At 36.0% G+C, this 20478-nt stretch overlaps 1 long non-coding RNA gene across 1 annotated transcript in view; it reads right to left on the reverse strand.

The window, feature by feature from the left end:
* Window positions 1-82: 82 nt before the first annotated feature.
* LOC307191707 overlaps window positions 83-20478 on the reverse strand; it is a 56478-nt gene continuing 36082 nt past the window's right edge. Inside the window, exons 2-4 of the long non-coding RNA XR_013829829.1 lie at window positions 4005-4194; window positions 2315-2372; window positions 83-529 (exon numbers count right to left, since the gene is read on the reverse strand). This is a non-coding gene — a long non-coding RNA (uncharacterized lncRNA). The remainder of the gene's footprint in view (window positions 530-2314; window positions 2373-4004; window positions 4195-20478) is intronic.

A 20478-nucleotide genomic window follows, 5' to 3' on the forward strand; every position in this document is an offset into this window, starting at 1 on the left:
AAAAAAAAAAGTACCTAATTTTTCAGGCCATATTCTTGCAAAGGTGAACTGTTCTTTGCCCTATTCTCATATCTTATAGACTAAGAAAAATGGGAGAAAATGGCTTGTGAAATAAAACCACTCCAATCTATGGAATTCCATAATGGAGACTAAAGTAGCACCACTTCAGACACATAGGTGAGGATTAATGGGAACAGAGATCAGAGAGGAATTAAGCTTAAATTTATACCCCAAATTCAGGTAATTATGTCACACCTGTTCTTGTACAAGGAGATAGTATGGCCTCAAGTGTGCTGCTCCTTTTCAAAGCCTTGTACCCACTAATACAAGGAATAAGATCCTTAAAAACAGTAATAAACACCATTGGAAAGTCAAATCTAGGAAAAACACATAGGATTATGGTAGTTTAAGAAGACTTGTTTCACTCACTTTTAACATCAGATCCTGTACCAGTTTCACAGCTACACAGACAAGAGGTAAACTCCCCAGCAATGGATGGAAAAGACTCTGCTGTTCTTCACTCCCATGCCTGAAGTTGAGGGGTCAAAGGAACAAAGGATTAAAACTGGACATATAATTATAGGCAAAGTAAATGACTAGTTCCACGAGAATCGGGGCTGGTTGTTGTGTGTCCTGGTCTATTCCCAGGGCCCAGGTGCTCGATAAATATTTACTGAGTGAAAGAATTAATGTAATCTGATACACAAAGGAAGACGTAATTTTAAAATACAATTTAGATCAATCTGAAATACATCATACTTTCTCAAGATAAATTTTAAAAGCAAACAGAATCTAGCTACTGATTTTTTGTGCAATCATATTTAAGAGGACAAGTTTATGAAAATGAAGAGATCATGTTAAGCTGAAGTTCACTAATTTATCACATGACACTTAAGGGAAAAGCCCACTATTTTCAGGCGATAAAAGCATATTTTTAAGTAGAGATACTGATAAGGCATCGTTCAGTTTGTTGTATGTTCTTGCCATTGTACTGAAAATTGGCAAAGCTGGGCTTTCTTGGTGGACATTGGTTGTTTTTACGTAGCCAGCAACCAGGGACTTCCTATTATGGGGCATTCTCAGCTTGTAAAAGTGTTGCTTCCCACCACAGAAGCCAAAGTGGCTGAAGACACTGTCTTCCTGCCCTCCTGGGAGCCTAGCTGTAGGCTCAGAATCCAGGCTTGACCAACCAGGACTTCAAAAGATGTAAGCAGCTGAGAAACTACTAATGGCAGAAGCCTCAGCATCAACTGTTGCACAGAGATCGATGTGCAGTCCAGTGGCAGCAGCCTGAATGTGCCATGTTGAATGGACTGGCAGAAAAAAGAAAACAATACGTAGCCTTGCCATCCACTAGTGGCAGTGCCAGTGGCAACCAACCATAGTGCTCATGAGTCATGACTGGCTATGCTTCCTGCTCTCTAGCCAAGCTTCATTTGTCCATATCCACGTTCTCTTCTTGATCCCCCAGCTTCCAGAATGATTATGTGGGAAACCTTCAGCCAGATTCATTTTCTCTTCAAGTTAGCCAAAGCTATTTTCTTAGCATTAAACTCTTACTGATAATACCTTACCATTTGTGATACAAGTTCAGGTATTACAGTAATTTTAATATCACTAAGAGAAAACACACAAAATGGGCATACGGTCTCTTACCTTACATATTTGCTACCTTAACTCATAGAAGAAAAAGTTCTGTGAATTGTGGGGTGAGTTAATTTGTTAAGAAGTATTTCTAATTTGTCTTGGCACTACATAAACCATTATCTATGTAGACAGCAACGCGTATCATAACAGCTGCAGATGACTCTTTAAATTCAACTCAAAATCTGACTATGCTGCATCATACACTTTGTCTTTCAGATAATGCTTTCTTATTAAAAAGGCATGTTTGGGCTTCCCTGGTGGCGCGGTGGTTGGGAGTCCGCCTGCCGATGTGGGGGACGCGGGTTTGTGCCCCGGTCTGGGAGGATCCCGCATGCCGCGGAGCGGCTGGGCCCGTGGGCCGTGGCCGCTGGGCCTGTGTGTCCGGAGCCTGTGCTCTGCAATGGGAGAGGCCACAACAGTGAGAGGCCCGCGTACCACAAGAAAAACAAAAAAAGGCATGTTTCATTTTTAACTAGGTAACTTACCTCTTGGGAGTGTGATATTGATGATATTTTTAGTCTATACACTGATATTACTTTCCTTTGAGCTATAAGTAGCAGCTGATTAGGGACATGCTGATCTGATTCATCATTTGAACATCCTTCTGGGTCATACATAAACATAAAACAGACAACTTATATTTGCTAAAGTAATTTAAAAGGCTCACATCATCATAGAGGTCTAGAGGAAGAAACCTGGATGCTATTCCAAAAGGTCTCACTTTGCTGAAGGAGAGGAAAAAAAAAGAAAACAGAATTATATACATGTATGTATATATTCTATTACATAAAATATTCTGATTCTACGTACACCTGCAACTGCACTTAAATTTCCTTTCACTCATTCATTCAGGGACATCATCATGTCAAGAGAGACTTAAACTTCAGTAATGGAAAAAATAAATAAAAACTTTCTCAATCTTAAATGGAAGGAAGATGCAATCAAGTAAATGTTTATTTTCCAAAGGGCCCAAATGTAAAAATATTGATCACGATTCCTACAGGCAACACAGTGGGATTTTTGTCATATAGAAGACTTTTTCTTGTTCCACAAACTATGAGGTCTAATAGTTTCTTTCTGAGAGGAGGGAACACAGGAAGGTGCTACCTGTCAAGTCTTCTATAAGCCTGGGTAATGTAAGATGACGACTTCACTTCTGCTGTTTTTTAAAAAAAGAAAAAAATGCCTTATAAGTAGATTCTCAGTCCATCGTTATGAATTTGGGATTCATAAGGGAAGAGGATGTTTTTTCCTTAACTAAGGAATGTTTTTTTCAGAGAAGAGAATGTTTTTTCCTTAAGGAAGAATTCATTGTTTACAGGCTCTGGTACTCTATCTAAAGAACATAGGGGCTCTCTCTCCTTCAACTTCTCCCTAATTGCCATTCAGCAGCTATTAAACTTCTGTACAGTTCCTATCCATGCAACTGCCCTTTCTGCTTACTTGCAGCTATTTTATGTTACTTACACATAAGGATTTTACAATACAACTAAAAAAAATAATTGGCATACAGAAATAACTGGTTAAGATCTGTTTGGGATAGAGGGGGAATATAGCTTTTATTAAAATGTTTTAAATGGCTAGATGAATGTTTCTGAGTTTAATAGTATCCAATGAAGCTTATTATCTAGAATAAATTGTTTCTTAAAAGTTAAGAACTATAAAATATGTGGGAAATTGATATAACTTTTTAATTCATAGGATAAATACGTTTAATAAGTAGAATATCAACCTTTAAAAAATTTAAGTCTATAACTACATAAACTGCAGAAAAGATGTCATTAAGAAAAATAAAAGCCACATAAATTTTTATTCTACAAGAATTAAAGTAGTTAATTTTAAGTTATTATTTCTGACCCCTGCCTGCTTCTTTTATTACAAGAAACAGTAAAAATACTTTTTTTTTTTTTAAAGCTAATGGTTGTGAAATAGATTTTAGGGGCAATGTGATCCAAACCACCATTTAAAAAGTGATAAAACTATGAGATCATCACATGAGTTGAATTGCCTAACGTCTCAGAGGTCGGTGGTAGCAAAGTTGAAGCTAGATCTGGTTACCTTTTAATCAAGTGTTTTGTCCATATCACCACCTAGACTCCCCCTCAAATGTGTTTGCTTTTCAACCACTTTTGTCATGTGAATGTCACTCAAAAGAAACAGAGTTGACAGCAAGTTTCTTTGTTGGTTTTAAAACATCTAAATATATACATCAGGCAAGAAAGACTTGCTTATGCTACCGTAACAAACCACAGAAACTTCTCAGTGGCTTAAAGGCCAAAGTCTATTTCTTGCTCTTTGCCACATGCCCATGGCCGGTTGTCTAGGGACCTCTGCTCTGTGTTATCCTCTGTGCTTACCTTGAGGGAGGTCCCATCTCTGAGCTTCATAATTACTGAGGGAAGAAAACTGGAATGCGGCAGACAGTGCTTTATGCTTTATGCTTTTGTCCAGCAGTGACATGTGACATTATGATCACACTTCACTGCCAAATCCCATCTCATGGCCACCCAAATATCAGAAGGCAGAAAGGGAAATCTTCCTATGTGCCTAGAAAGAGAGAAAATTATTTGGTGAGCAGCATTAATGACTAATATATGTGTGTGTGTGTGTGTGTGTGTGTGTGTGTGTGTGTGTGTGTGTGTGTGTAAAACAGCTATCTATTCTTTTGAGCTTTGCAGGCAAAATATTCACTTCCTCATACATTCACTGAATAATGAATATTCATATATCTGCAAAAATGCTACCAGAAGACAGAAGGCTAATGAAATTTGATATCTGATTACACCTACCTGCTTCGTGAAATATATTACTAAACAGATTTTTAAATGGATAACATATAAGACAAAAAAACTAGAATTTAAAACCAGTTTTAAAAATCCCATTATGTAAAAGAATGAAATTAGAACACTCCCTTACACCATACACAAAAAATAAACTCAAAATGGATTAAAGACCTAAATGTAAGGCCGGATACTATAAAACTCTTAGAGGAAAACATAGGCAGAACCTCTCTGACATAAACTGCAGCATGATCTTTTTGGATCCACCTCCTAGAGTAATGAAAATAAAAACAAAAATAAACAAATGGGATCTATTAAACTTAAAAGTTCTGCAGAGCAAAGAAAGCCATAAACAACAAAAGACAACACAGAATGGGAGAAAATATTTGCAAATGAATTGACTGACAAGGGATTAATCTCCAAAATATACAAACAACTCAGGCAGCTCAATATACAAAAAACAAACAACCCAATCAAAAAAATGGGTGGAAGATCTAAATAGACATTTCTCCAAAGAAGACATGCAGATGGCCAAGAAGCACAAGAAAAGATGCTCAACATCACTAATTAGAGAAATGCAAATCAAAACTACAATGAGATATCACCTCACACCAGTCAGAATGGCCATCATCAAAAAGTCTACAGACAATAAATGCTGGAGAGGGTGTGGAGAAAAGGGAACCCTCTTGCACTGTTGGTGGGAATGTAAATTGGTACAACCACTATGGAAAACAGTATGGAGTTTCCTCAAAAAATTAAAAATAGAATTACCGTATGACCCAGCAATCCCACTACTGGACGTATGTCCTGAGAAACCATAATTCAAAAAGAGTCATGTACCAAAACATTCATTGCAGCTCTATTTACAATAGCCAGGACATGGAAGCAACCTAAATGTCCACCGACAGAGGCATGGATAAAGAAGATGTGGCACATATACAATGGAATATTACTCAGCCATAAAAAAGAATGAAATAATGCCATTTACCGCAACAATGGATGGACCTAGAGATTGTCATACTGAATGAAGTAAGTCAGACAGAGAAAGACAAATATCATATGATATTGCTTATATGTGGGATCTTTAAAAATGGTACAACTTATTTGCAAAACAGAAACAGAGTCATAGATGTAAAAAACAAACATGGTTACCAGGGGGAAAGGGAGTGGAGGGATAAATTGGGAGATTGGGATTGACATATACACACTACTATATGTAAAATAGATAACTAATAAGGACCTACTGTATAGCACTGGGAACTCTACTCAATACTCTGTAATGACCTATATGGGAAAAGAATCTAAAAAAGAGTGGGTATATGTATATCAGATTAACTTTGCTGTACAGCAGAAACTAACACAATATTGTAAATCAACTATAATCCAATAAAAAAATTTTTTAAATAAAATAAAAATGTTTGTTGAATTAAAAAAACATTATGATTTGAAGATTCAATTTCTTCAGAAATACACTTATTTATTTATTAGACCAACACTTTGCAGACAAATGCTACCTTTCCCCTCAATTCAGTTTTACCCAGTTTAATAATGAAGTAGGGCAGAAAATTTATGCCATAGGTATTTTTTCTGTTTTATTGAAAAATCACCATGGTTTGAGGGAAGTACCTAGAGAAAGAATGAAATAACCTTGGTGTAGAGAAGATCTAAACATCTGAATGGGAATATCATTAAAAACACTAAATGTTTTTAGGGGAAAGAAAGTTAGAAGGCAAATAAAATGCTCCTGCATTGCTTAAACTGTATGTGCTATGTTAGCTCATTTAAGCATTTACTTTTTTTTTTTCAGGTGCTGTGCAGCTTATACAGGGTTAATATAGGAGAACAGTTGCCTGCACAAAGAATAAAAATGTTATGACAATTTTAAGAATGTAATTTACCCAAAGTCTTAAAAGCCAACTAATTGAAGCTTTGATGGGGCAGGAAAAATTTTGAGTCAGAAACACTTGGTTTTAGATTGGGATGGACATATATACACTAATATGTATAAAATAGATAACTAATAAGAACCTGCTGTATAAAAAATAAATAAAATTCAAAAAAAAAAAGAAACACTTAGGTTTAAATTTTAGCCTTTCCATTTTTAGCTGTGTAGTAAGTCATGTAATCTCTCCGGCACTGTTTCCTTTTCTGTGAACTGGGGATACCTTTATCTCCGTCACAGGACTGTTGAAAGGATCCTTCATTCACTTGTTAAGCAAAATATTTAATAAGCTGCTCCACAGGCCACCCACTTTGCTGGGCATTAGGGATAAATTAAGCACAAAGCAGGCAAGAGAGAAGCTAAATCCAGGGATAATAAAAATAAACATATATTGATAAAGAAGTAAGTAAGTAGGGTAATCAGAGTGAGACTTACTGGGGAGGCCACTTTAGAGGGGATGGTCAGAGAAAGGTCTCTCTGGGGTTGGGAGGATGAGATGAGACAACCTAGCAAAGAACTTGGGGTTAAGGCTGGCGGGACAGTGGACATAGAATTGCAGTGGTGGGAGGCTGACTCAAAGAGATGGTGCATAAAAAGCACCCACAGAACATCTCACACTTCTGCATCACCATTTCCCTACCCACTGCCACCTACTTACACTCTTGTAGTCACTCTGCTTTGCAGACAAACACTTGATTGGACGTGTGGTAACAGTTGCAGTGAGTTTCAACGGCAGGAAATCTAGTGAGTAAAATAGCAACCAATAAAAGCCTTTGGAAAAATTCATTATTAGTATTAATATAATAATTTAAGTATAGTTGCCTAAGATATTTTCAGAGGAGAAAAAAAGTAATTTTGAATAGAGTTTCTTAGGCATGTGTAATCTTACAATAGGTCACCAATTCTAAAATACTCAAATAAAAACAAGTTGATGTTTTCCTTTTTACAATTTAATTAATAGGTTAATTGTACTGTATTAAAGTTATAGCAAAATAAATATTCTAACAATATATTCCTTTTAGTCTAAATAACATTCAAATTCAGTTACTTGATCTCAGAGGGTGGTAGCCAAAGTTGCTAAATTATCTAGGATGAGCTGAACAAATATCTTGCTTATAACAGTTTTCATCTGAATGCCCCTCGAGGTGTTTGTGTACTTTTCATGTCTCGTTACCTTTACTGAAAAAATTGCTCTGAGGAAAACAGGCCAGCCAAATAAAACAGGCCAGCCAAATAAAACAGACCATCCAAAGAAAACTGTCTTTGAAAGATGCAATGACAAAGCTCCACCACTAAGCTCCATCTAACACTTTGATCATGTATTCCTGTCAATTACCAGGCAACTGTCTCTTGACTCCACCCACCTAAAATTCAAACTTATGAGAAAAAACATGTATTAAAGACAAGACATATTCCAACTACTATCCTAGTGTTTAGATTAAAGCAAATTCTAAGGCACTGTCAAGCAGAATTGTCCCTTCACCTTTGAGCTGAAAGCCCTGTGAACAATGGACAAATCTTAATTCCATGTTATGAATCCTTGAAAGATCTAGAGGAGACCAAACTCGAGTATCCAAGTGCCCATCATTAAATGATGACACTTTTATTAACCACGAATAATCATGATGGGATAAAATGTGGAACGCACTAAAGCGCTATAATACTAAGCTAAATTCCTATTTTCTAAAGTGTAATAAAATTTTTTTCTTTTATATTTCCCCCAAAAGTTATTGTTCAGAGATCCTGCCTGCATTCATCTCCCCTAGTAGACAGAGTTGATAGTGTCAGAGCATAAGAATTTATGTTTAAATTGTCATTACACCACTTACTGTGAATATTATATATCATGTATACATATATATGTTTGTATATATACTATAAATAGACACCTTTCAAATATATCCTGTTTAGTAAAGCTCTCAAAATAATCTTGTCATATCTTCTTTGCTCTACTTTTGAAAGTAAAAATGTTACCATCCTGGGCTTCCCTGGTGGCGCAGTGGTTGAGAGTCCGCCTGCAGATGCAGGGAACACGGGTTTGTGCCCCGGTCCGGGAAGATCCCACGTTCAGCGGAGCAGCTGGGCCCGTGAGCCATGGCCGCTGGGCCTGCGCGTCCGGAGCCTGTGCTCCGCAACGGGAGAGGCCACAACAGTGAGAGGCCCGCGTACCGGAAAAAAAAAAAAAAAAAAAAAAAAGTAACATCTTTCCTTCACAATGTGAAAAATGGTTCCGGATGTGTGAGGGGATGGGGAAGAGGAAGGATAAAAGAATGATTTAGGTTTCCTATCGCATCAGCCTTCCATTCATTCACTGCTCAGTTTTCCACAGCTCTCCTGAAATTAGATTTACTTTAACTTTAAACAGAATGTTCGAATTACTTGGAAACTAAGATGGAGGTGTTTTCACAGTGGACCACTCAGGTTCCAACTAATGATAACAGTGGAAGCCTGGTTCATCTATTCCTTGTCATTTGTCCAGTAGCCTAAAAGGAAACAGGCTTCCTTTCAGTCCCATCTACCACAGCTACATATTAGGAAATAATATGTCAAAATAATGGCTTGGAGACACTGTGAAATCCTACAGTGCCTCCCAAAACATCCAAGAAAGAGCTAAGTTTTTCTTAAAACAAATATATTTTGTGGACTCCTAATACTTTGAAAATTGAAAACAGTATCTGGAGTTATAGTTGAGCATGAGATTGAAAGATGGTATCATGACATTCTTCAACTATTCGAGAGAAAGCAGCATTTTCCACATATACTCATTATATCAGGGATCGTTTTAGTTTTCAAAAATGGTGAGTCTGCTTGTAATTAGAACGTAAAGGATGACTCAATGAAAATTTAAGTTTCTATACAAAGACAACATTAACTGGCAGGGGATCTCTCCTATCAAAAGCCAAATCTTTGCTGTTAAAGTTTTCAGATATTTTCTAACATACAGTATAAAATTTTTTGCATATCTTTTTAAAATAAAAGTGTGTTAATTTTTCACAACCAAAGCCACACATAAGGAATTTCCTGACTAAAAATAAAGATAAAAACATGTCTTTCTCTGAATACACATACTCATTGTAGAAATTTTAGAAAATGGAAAAGTATGAAGGAGAAAATAAAAATCATCTATATTTTCACTATCCAAAGATCACTGCTCTTAATATTCTGATACATTTTGTTTCAGTTTTAAAAACTTTCTGTTTAGAAAAAATTTTAGAAGGATAGAAAAGTTGTAAATACAGCACAGAGAGTTAACTTATTTTCTTCACACAGCTTCCCTTAATGTTAATTGCTTGCATAACTGTAGTACAATTACCAAAACTACGAAATCAGCATTGGTATAATACTATTACCTAAGTCACAGACTTCATTAAAACTTCTCCAGTTTTTGTTTATTAATGTCCTTTTACTGTTTCTAGGATCCTGCTTAGGAGCTCGTGTTGCATTTAGTTGTCATGTCTCTGACATGTGATGAAATTGACTTCTGAAGTGGCCTTGTCAGTTATTTTGTAGAGTGTCCATCAGTTTGGTTTTGTTTGATGTTTTCTCATGATTAGATTGAGGTTATGTATTTTTGGTGAGAATACTGGAGATGTGATGTGTCCCTCTCCATGTATCATATCAGGGAATATATGATGTCAACATATCATAGGTTATGTTAACCTTGATCACTTTGTAAAACTGGTGTCTGCCAAGTTTCTCCATTCTACAGTTACTATCTTCTCCTTTGTAATTTATAAATATTTTGGAAGAGGTACTGGATTCTCTTCTTCCATAGTATGGACCATCTTTCATCCCACATGTGAAGTTTTGACATCTATGGCATCCATAACTGCAAGTAGCCCAGGACTTTTTTTTTTTTTTGATATCTGTTAACTATATTTCAGATATCTCTGTAACCAAATGATTCAATGATCCTTGAAAGCGGAATGAAAAGAATCTCAAATTTTCCCACTCTTTTGTGGGCTCTTGATACTATTTAATTTTAGAGCCAACTTTTCATTTTTGAAGTTGAAAAGGCTGAAGAACTTAGCCCATTTACATCATCAAAAAATAAATGAAATGGAGAAGATAAGGCCGTCTTGAGGCAGTACAATAATAGTCTTCCCACTGAAATATACAATTGTCTTCATAAAATGGTCAAGGGCAGATGGGAGAAGGAAAAAAGATAAGGATGATGCCGTCTGATGCCACTTTTTTTCTAAGGCAAGAGTTGAAGATTTTTCAAGTAAAATAGGAATATTCAATTTAACCTCCACGCAGGGATTATTTCAGTGTAGCAGGAAGTGGTTTTCTACCCATCTGAAAACTCTTCTCAGCCAGACCATCAAAGATTGGAGCCAGACATGTAAGCAGAGGTGGGGCAGAAAGAGCACACATGTGAATCAATCAGCCTGGATTTGAATCAACCATCCATCAATTACCAGCTAAGTGACTTCAAGGAAGTCACTTAATCTTTCTGGCTCTCTATTTCCCCACCTGTAAAGTAACACATACCTCACAGGTTGTTATTAGGATCAAATAAAAAATTTGTGTTGAAAGGCCTGGCACATAGGCTTTCTATAAATACTAATTGAATTAGAAAACAACCTTGGGCCAACATGTTCTGCCTTTAAGCCAACACCGGTGATAGCACTTTGTGTATATTGGTTTTGTTGCCTGTCTACTTAGGCATTGTCGTGGACATTATAACACAGGAGAAACAAACTTCGTCTCTGACAGATGGGAGCTCACATTCTAGAGCTAACAGTTCACACTCAATCACATATGGACAGGATGATACACTAATGTCTACAGCAGAATTATGGCCAAAGACTTGATGTTGAGTGTCTGTCGTTCTCTGGGTAGGAAGAAATACAACCATAGGCTGGTGCCTCAAATAAAGCCCTATTTTAAGAAAAGCGAAGCCTCTTTCAGGAATTTTCTCAAGACTGCTTTTCTTTTTTTTTTTTTAATTCCAATTGGACTCTAAGAAAAATTTTTGCAGCTGCTAAAAAGGGCTGCAAAATCTCTTTAAAAATTTTATTTAATAAAGCATTTTCCTGCTTCTTTAAAAGAAAGCTTACTTCATGGAAAGTTACTATATAAATAAAACTTTCTTAGTTAAATCTCATTAGCAACCAACCCATATCATTAATAAAATTTCCTATTTGTTGCCTTAACCTAAAATAGGGTAACTCTATAATTTATTATCCAGACTGAGACACTGGGGAGTGACAGTGGGCTTCATTAATAATTACACTGGGACCATAAAGCATGTTTAGCGATAGTCTTGGGAAAACCTGGACAGAAGTTCACTCTAACTTTCCAGAAAGACTGACTAGCCTGATCACTGGTGTCTAAGAGAACTGGTGCACGAGGGTCCTGCAGAAGGGAGTAGGCTGTTTAGATTCAGCAGAAGCGTTTTATGATTCTTTTTCCCCCTGAATTGGAAGATTTGCATGTAATTTAAATTTTAGCATTAACCGTAGCATTAAGAAAAACTCTGTATACCTAAATTGTTCCCAAATTTCAAAGGAGGAATAGATTTCCTGTATTGATGTTCTGGACTTTGATTTAGTGTTTGCTGCTGCCTTAGAGACAGCATGTTAATTTTGTGATTATTAAATTTGAACCTCATTGTATGGTACCCCCCCACTCCCCCCGCCAAAGGGACACATTTTCTACAGGTCTGAGGATAAATGGTTAAAAGACAAATCTGGGCTTTCAGATAAAGCTTGCAGAGAAACAGAACTACCTCTGTATATATTAGATTGTATAGATATTTCTGTTTAAATATTACAGTGTATGCAGTATATATTTGAGTCTATTAGATTTATCAGTTAGGTGCACTGGGAGTTGAGCTAATATTGTGCAGTGTTCTTTCTGCCAAGTAATTTTCTTAATAACATAAATATCCACAGTAATTGTTATTATAACTAACTCACAGATATTTAAAAGGCTGTGATAATGGCATCTCGCCCTTTTCAGGGCTCAGGCAAGGCCTGTTTATTCTATGTATGTCCTGCCTTTTTCAAGCTTTCTACGTTCACTTTGAAAATTCACAACATTTAGGTATACCTTCCAGCTAGTACATTACTGGAGACACTAAAAGGTTTAAAGAAAAAAGTGAGTGACTGAATTTTGAAAACCCTGATTAGTATTTTTTTTGTCAAAAGTCAGATACTATATAATATTTAACGCTTTTATCTAATATTTAACACTTTTATCCCCAGCTGCATTTGGAAATTTGTTTTCCTCTTCTTTTTTGTATGACATTTATTTTATAACCCAAGTAGTATTTTTGAACTATTTTCTATGTGCTGAGCACGATTATCATTGTGAGGATGACAAAGTGAATAAGACATGTGTCCTGTCTCAAGGGGATCACTATCTCGTTTTTGTTATTTAGAAAAAGGTAAATAGGGTAAAGATTATATTTGTATTGTATGTGCCCAGGGTTCAGAAAAAAATATGCAAATTCTAAAATTATTTTGAAGTCTAGCTATTTAAAAGGTCAAGAGAAGTGTTTTCTTCTCAAGAGCTGATAGAGATGGAGGAAAATCTGCCAACCAAAGAGGTTCAATTTGGACATGCATTCATTAGCTTCTCCACACACTGGCACTCTATGCAGACAAGAGGAGGTATTTACTGAATGTTCGGGGGGCTGTCAGCCTAAATGAGTGCATTTCCCAAAGGGGAAACACCATTTTCCACTAGTATTTAATTATTTCTTTTTTTTCCCTCTATTAAAAAAAGGTCCTGATGAACAGTCTTTGCAAAACCCATTTATTTACCTCTTTCACGAATGTTAGATTGTATAAAATTTCATTTTGGAGGGAAATATCTTTACTGGAAATGCTCTTGTATAACAGCAATTTCATATAACAGATCGATTATGAATTTAGATATTTCATTTACAAGGAACCACTGACTGAGAATGATTAGTAATTTATACTCTCTCTGTGAAGACAGAAAAAAGGACTTGTAGAAATTCATCAAATTAGTAAATATTTGGGTAATTATCACTTACCTAAAGTTAGTTTAAAATAATGTATGTTAAATCTCTCAACTTTACAGAGGTTGAGAAAAAAAATGCAGATCCTCTAAACTTGAGCAATAGGAGACAAAAACCTCTTCAACTACACTTCTCTAAGTTGTATTACTCTCTCTAGCTACACACACACACACACACACACACACACACTGGACCACTCATTCTGGTACAAAATCATATTTGACTTTCACTGTTACTTAGATGTTTCACATGTGTGTCATCCTTCCCCAATTATATGTTATAAATTCCAAAACGAAGACAGTATAGTACTGCAAAAGCACATGGGTTTTAAGTTCCCAGACAGCTGGGTGAAAATTCCAGTTCTGCCATTTACCAGGTGTATGACCTTGGCTAATTTATGAACCCTTCTGAGGCTCTATCTCCTTATCTATTAAATGGGCCTAACTTCTAGGATTATCATGGGGCATACAAATAATAAAGCACATGTCATTGAATGTGCTTTAGACACATTGACACTCATATTTTTTCCCCCACAAAAGGCATTTGTTATCTCTTCTGAATCCTGTACATAGCATGATTTTCTGCACATTGTCAAGAATGTCAAATGACAATGAATATTAAGCTCTGGCTGCCCTGTCTTGAGAGCCACTACTGAACACATACTACTTTTATATGTATGGTTATGGAATATTTGTATATTTTTAGTGTTTGAATATTTCAGTCTGGTAAATTAGGAATAATCTGCTTTTCAAATTAGATGTATTTTGTAAAATTATGCCAGCACATTTGCAGTTAATTGTTTTTAAGAATAATTGAAGGCTTATGACAAAAGGTACAAAGTTTCAGTTATGGAAGATGAATAAGTTCAAGAGATCTAATGTAGAAGATGGTGACTATAATTAGCAATATGGTATTGGATACTTGAAATTTGCTAAGAGGGTAGATCTTAAGTGTTCTCACCACCAAAAACAAAAACACAAAAAAGTGATGTTTATCAAAACATCAAGTTGTACACCTTCAATATGTACCATTTTTATTTGTCAAATATATCTCAATAAAGTCAAAAAATCATATTTGGTTGGTCATGTTTACCGTATTTGTAGATTTGATGAACCACCAAGAGAGTAATTATGATAAATTTGAAGTGGAGGCAGCAGGAGTAATATGGAGGAAATGGTTCACCACTAAGCTGAAATATGTAAGAATTAAATATGTTCATTATTGTGTTACTGAAATAAAAAGGTCAAATGGAATATCATTTTAATGTTCTACACAATGCAAACAATTCTCTGTTAATATATTCTGGTCAGTATGTGTCAAATGAGTTTCTGCTAGAAGTAAATTTGGTTATGTCCTTCATGGGCAAAGAAACTCTCAATAGAAATGCCTATTATTACTTTGTTTTTTCAAATACTCATGGAATATTGTGATAATTTTGCAGAGATGTCACAAATAGAACTGGATTCTATTCTTTCTGGTGGTTTATGTGATAACTTCTGTGGAATGGAAACACTAAACTAGAATAATGCAGTTCTTAATCATCTATGAGTAGCACAGCATTTTTGTGCTGTAATGCAAGAGAATTTATTAGAAATTGTTAAAGATTTGTAAACGAATGGAAAATTTGAGTTATTAATAGATTTTATAATGCAACATTCAATTCAGCTTTTAAAAATAGATATAAAATCTAGTTTTAGTTTCTTAACAATTATAAAGTCAAAATCTGTCATTTACATATTCTAAGTATTTCCTTCCAGTCTCATTAACTCTTAGATCTGTGAGAATTGAGCCAACATGCCATGCAGGAATTTCACAGCTAAAGTAAAGTTGGTGGACTTAGGCCAAGTGTTTCTCAATAGTGAGGTAGTTAAATACAATATGGTATACACTTATAATGGAATGCTACTTAGTTACTGACATGATAGAGTAGTTATATCCACATAGATAACTTTTAAAGGTTCTATTTAAATATTATTCAAATTAAGTAAAGTATTTCATGTGTGAACTAAAATTTACATTTACAAAAATAAACCCCATGACATCTCTGGTTTATAACCTTTCACTGTTTTAAATTTTAAATACAAATAAAACCCCCAAATTGTCACATAGAGTAACAGAATTGAATTAATTCAAGTTCTGTTTCTTCATCCTTTTTGTTTTTTTGGCCACACCGTGCAGCATGTGGGATCTTAGTTCCCTGACCAGAGTTCAAACCCATGTTGCCTGCATTGGGAGCACAGAGTCTTAACCACTGGACCACCAGGGAAGTCCCTCTTCATCTTTATAATGATATAATCTATATAATTATAATTCATCTACTTATTGATAGTAAAATATTATGTTTATATTTAATATAAATTTTATATGCTATATATTTATAGTACATAAAATTTATAATATCAGCATTTTATAAATATAATATCCTTGTTTATTTCTAATCTACTGCTTAAAAGCAGGAATTGGGGAGGTTGGAGATATAACTGGTACCCAAAGCAAGTTTGAATAATTAAATAATTTTGAACTATCGCAAACAGATTCTCGAATAGAGTGTGTATCCCTGAGTCTGTGGGTGTTGGGATTGACTATCTGGGAGTTCTCTGAACTTACTTTTGTGTAAAATACAATACTTATCAAAAGATAATAAAAATATGCTAATTTGAGCATATTTTTAATATATGCTTTAATATATTAATGCATATTTTTAATATATGCTTTTAATATATTATTATTATTTAATTTATTTATTTTTGGCTGTGTTGGGTCTTCGTTGCTGTGTGCGGGCTTTCTCTAGTTATGGCCAGCAGGGGCTACTCTTTGTTGCAGTGCGTGAGCTTCTCACTGCGGTGGCTTCTTTTGTTGCGGAGCATGGCTCTAGGTGCACAGGCTTCAGTAGTTGTGGCACACGGGCTTAGTTGCTCCACAGCATGTGACATCTTCCCTGATCTGGGCTCAAACCCATGTCCCCTGCGTTGGCAGGCGGATTCTTAACCACTGAGTCACCAGGGAAGCCCTTAATATATTATTGAAACCCAACAGTAAAAAAGCAATTTAGAAATTAGATCAACAAGATTCTTTTCTAGGAGGGGTACTTTATCACTGACGTTTAAAACACTGCAGGTGGATGGTATTATTAAAAATAAGATGGATCTTTACTTGATTTTATTATTGTTTTAAATTGTTTTACATCAGTGCCTAATTTTTTTTAAATTGAGATATAATTGACACGTAGCATTTTATAAGTTCAAGGTGTACATGCTGACTTGATACATTTATACACTGCAGTATGATTACCATCATACAGTTAGCTAACACCTCCATCACATCACATAGTTATCATTTCTCTTTTGTGTTGAGGACATTTAAGATGCAGTCTCCCAGCAACTTTGAAGTATGTAATACAGTACTGTTGATTATAATCACTGCACTGTACATTAGATTTCCAGAACCCATTCAACTTCCAGATGAGATGGTGCCTATTCTTATTGCCTGCATCTGGGGTGGACTACTCTCACCACCCTGGCTTGCTAAGCCACTACTAAAATATTTTTTAGAAAGTGAACATGGGGTTTCCCTGGTGGTGCAGTGGTTGAGAGTCCTCCTGCCAATGCAGGGGACACGGGTTCGTGCCAAGGTCCGGGAAGATCCCACATGCCGCGGAGCGGCTGGGCCCGTGAGCCATGGCCACTGAGCCTGCGCATCCGGGGCCTGTGCTCCGCAACAGGAGAGCCCACAACAGTGAGAGGCCCGCGTACAGCAAAAAAAAAAAAAAAAATTGAACATGGTCAAAATAGCCAAAGGAATAGTGTTAATGTTCGCCATTGAACTTGAGAAGTTGGTTAAACTACCTAGAATGGCTAAAATTACTGATCTGATTCTCATATTTCTAAAGAGCCTCCTCCTCTGTTATGAAGAATGGATTGATTCGTCCCAAGTGAAAGGAGTTGAGAGAATGGGACTTCTCAACTGTCCTTTTGATATCTCCTCTCTTCTAAGCAGTAAAACACCTTTTGGCCATCCAAACAGATAGCTGCAAAGTGTTTAGCACAATGCCTGGCCCAAAGTAAACTCTCAATAAATTCTTACCATTACTATCAAGGTCCCATCCCATATATAGCCTAATGACAGACTGTGGGGTGTCAACCCTATAGCCATTCCTCCTCCCTCTGCCTTACTCTCAGAACCTTGTGTACAAGTCTCAGATAGCCCTGTGCTTCAGAGTAACTTGAATCCTTCTCCACCTGCAAATCTTGATTCCTAAGGTCAGATTAAGGTTGCACCATGTCTTTTTTCCAGTGCTCAATTTAGAAATAAGCATATGATGCAATTCTGGCCAAGGTGACATGATAAAGGCACCTGGGAAAGTTCCTTTTTGGGAGTGGAGGTGTGGTGAGGAGAGTAGACTATCTTCTAGTTCTTTAACATCCTGTGGGAATGTCATGATTAGCTTGCGCAGCCATCTTAAGGGTATAGTGGTCTGGCATGGGTAGGGGGTGAATCAACCCGATGGGGTTGTCAGTTTGACAATGTGGAAAGAATTTGGATCTTTGGTGGCATCCTAGAACCACTGAATCAAACAGCCCTGGAACTTCTCTAACTCTGGACTTTGAGTTTTATGTGTGCCACCTAATATTGGTTCTTCTATTTTATTCAAAAGCATCTATGAACTGACATGTCTCTCATTATCCTAAATATATGATTTCCAAACATGTTGCAAAAATGTACCTACCTTGAATTAGGAAGCTTCAAGGATGGAAAGTATTACTCATTTGCTGCCCTTCCACTATAGCAGCTGTTCATTCTATAGTAACGACTTTTGATACTTAGTAAAAAGAATCATTCATACAGCTGTGGAAGTACCTGCATTCTAAAACCATACAGCAACTTCTGGAATGCTACCTATTGCCACCCCATCTTCATAATCTCTTAAGGAGCCTTCTGTGTTTATTTATTCCACATTACAATGGGTATTCATAGACTGGGAACACTTTTCTTCTAATTCATCCTAAGTGGGTTGACAGTCACAGTAGTCACAGTTCTATACCATAGTGGTCGTCCTTCTCATATTACTTATCACCATTAAAATCACTTACATATTCCTCTTTGGAAGCTGGCATCCATAAAATAGTGAATACTAACTCATCCTAATGTATTGAGTCTAGTCTAGAAAAAGCAGTATCATTGTCAGCATCATACTTTTTCTATTCTTCACAAATTACGGCAGTTTCCGGAATTGTCCTTTCCAAATCTGAAATTCCTCAAAGTATATTGCTCAACATTTAGGCTCCTAGAGACCAGAAGTAATACCAATACCTGCAGCTCCTGGCATGTCTTATTGAACTGACTGGCTGTTAATATCATTTCCAACTAGGTTTAGATACAGGAAAGTCTTCAAAAAGCTAACTTTGAACACAGCAACAGAAATAAGGTAGAAACCCAAAAGTAAATTTGTCATCATGTAAAACAACCAGGCTCACGCTGCCTTTTCTTGCCCATGACACAGTTTAAAAATCATCTTTTAGTAAACTGAAGACAACCTAAAGATCAGTTTATTTATTTAACAAATAATTAAGTGGCTACCATGTGTCCACTACTATTCTAAATTCTGAAGATATAGTAGTTAATAAAGCATCTGCCGTCATTGAAGAACGATTAACTTTTAGTGGAAGGAACAAATAAATAGATAAATAAATAAAATATCTAGTAAATATATATGTCAGAGGATGATAAGTGCTATGGAAGAAAAAATCTGACTAATAGATTCAGCATGCAATATCCTGGCTTGCTATTTAAACTTTAAGAGATTTAGGAAATGTCTACTCATTTTTGTTCTATTGATATATGTCTACTCATTTTTGTTCTATTGATATATTGATATATTAAAACAATATATTACTGTTTTAGTCTTAAAAGGAAAAGAAAAAATGTTAAATATCTAGCTGCCTCTTGGCCCTTCTATTAACAGTAACTGCCTCTTTTGACCTATTAGAGAATAAACATCTTTGACATAGGCTTGACAAAGTCACAGCCAATACTGATTTAAAATACATTTGATGCTGTTTTTCTGACATCAGATCAGTTGCAGAGGATTTTTTTTTTTCTGAACATCGAAGTGAATGTACAAAAATGTCTGGTTTTCTTTCTGTAGAAATGGAAATAAGTTTCAGGGATATAGTTAAAGAGTCAAATATAACCAGTTTTAATCTCAGTCAGGGTGTTTAGAATCTTATTAGCTATTCTGTGATGTGAACTGAGGGGAGTCCATTAGCTCAATATTTTGAATTTCAAATAATGTATCCTATTTTATTTTACCATTAAATTATGAAATTTTTGAACCCTGTGTGTAAAGAAATAATTCTTAGAACTTTATCTTAGTACCTGGAAATTCTCAATTTACATTCTTAAATATACTTTACAGGTCCTATTAGCTTTTGAAAGCTAACAACGTATTTTCATCTTTGTTTTGTGAAACCTCGCTTCCATGCTTATCAGAGTTGTTCTGCGGTCAGCTGTAGTTTCAGACTATGAGTGAATATAGAAGAACACCAAAACAAAGACTAAGATTTTTTTTTTAATATGGCTGAATTTGCATAATTTCCCTTTGACTTTTTTTCTTTTATTATGATCTATTTTCAATGACAACTCTCTGACAAGACTAGAAGGCCACTGCTATGGAAACTATACATCCAGAATACAGAGCATGAATTGTATTTTTATATATGAGGTAAAGCTCACCTGTAAAACCTGTGTATAACCCTAGCAGCATATAACTGGCCTATAAAAATACTAGGAGATAGATCATTAAGAATTATATCTGTACGGGGCTTCCCTGGTGGCGCAGTGGTTGAGAGTCCTCCTGCCGATGCAGGGAACACGGGTTCGTGCCTCAGTCCGGGAAGATCCCACATGCCGCGGAGCAGCTGGGCCCGTGAGCCATGGCCGCTGAGCCCGTGCATCCGGGGCCTGTGCTCCGCAACGGGAGAGGCCACAACAGTGAGAGGCCCGCGTACCACCAAAAAAAAAAAAAAAAAAAAAAAAAGAATTATATCTGTATGAAATGATCTCTGCATGAAATTAGAAATATCTAGGGAGTTCTTAGCATCTGCACTAGAACTAGA

The sequence above is a fragment of the Stenella coeruleoalba genome (assembly GCF_951394435.1).
Source record: "Stenella coeruleoalba genome assembly, chromosome: 9".
Classification (NCBI taxonomy): domain Eukaryota; kingdom Metazoa; phylum Chordata; class Mammalia; order Artiodactyla; family Delphinidae; genus Stenella; species Stenella coeruleoalba.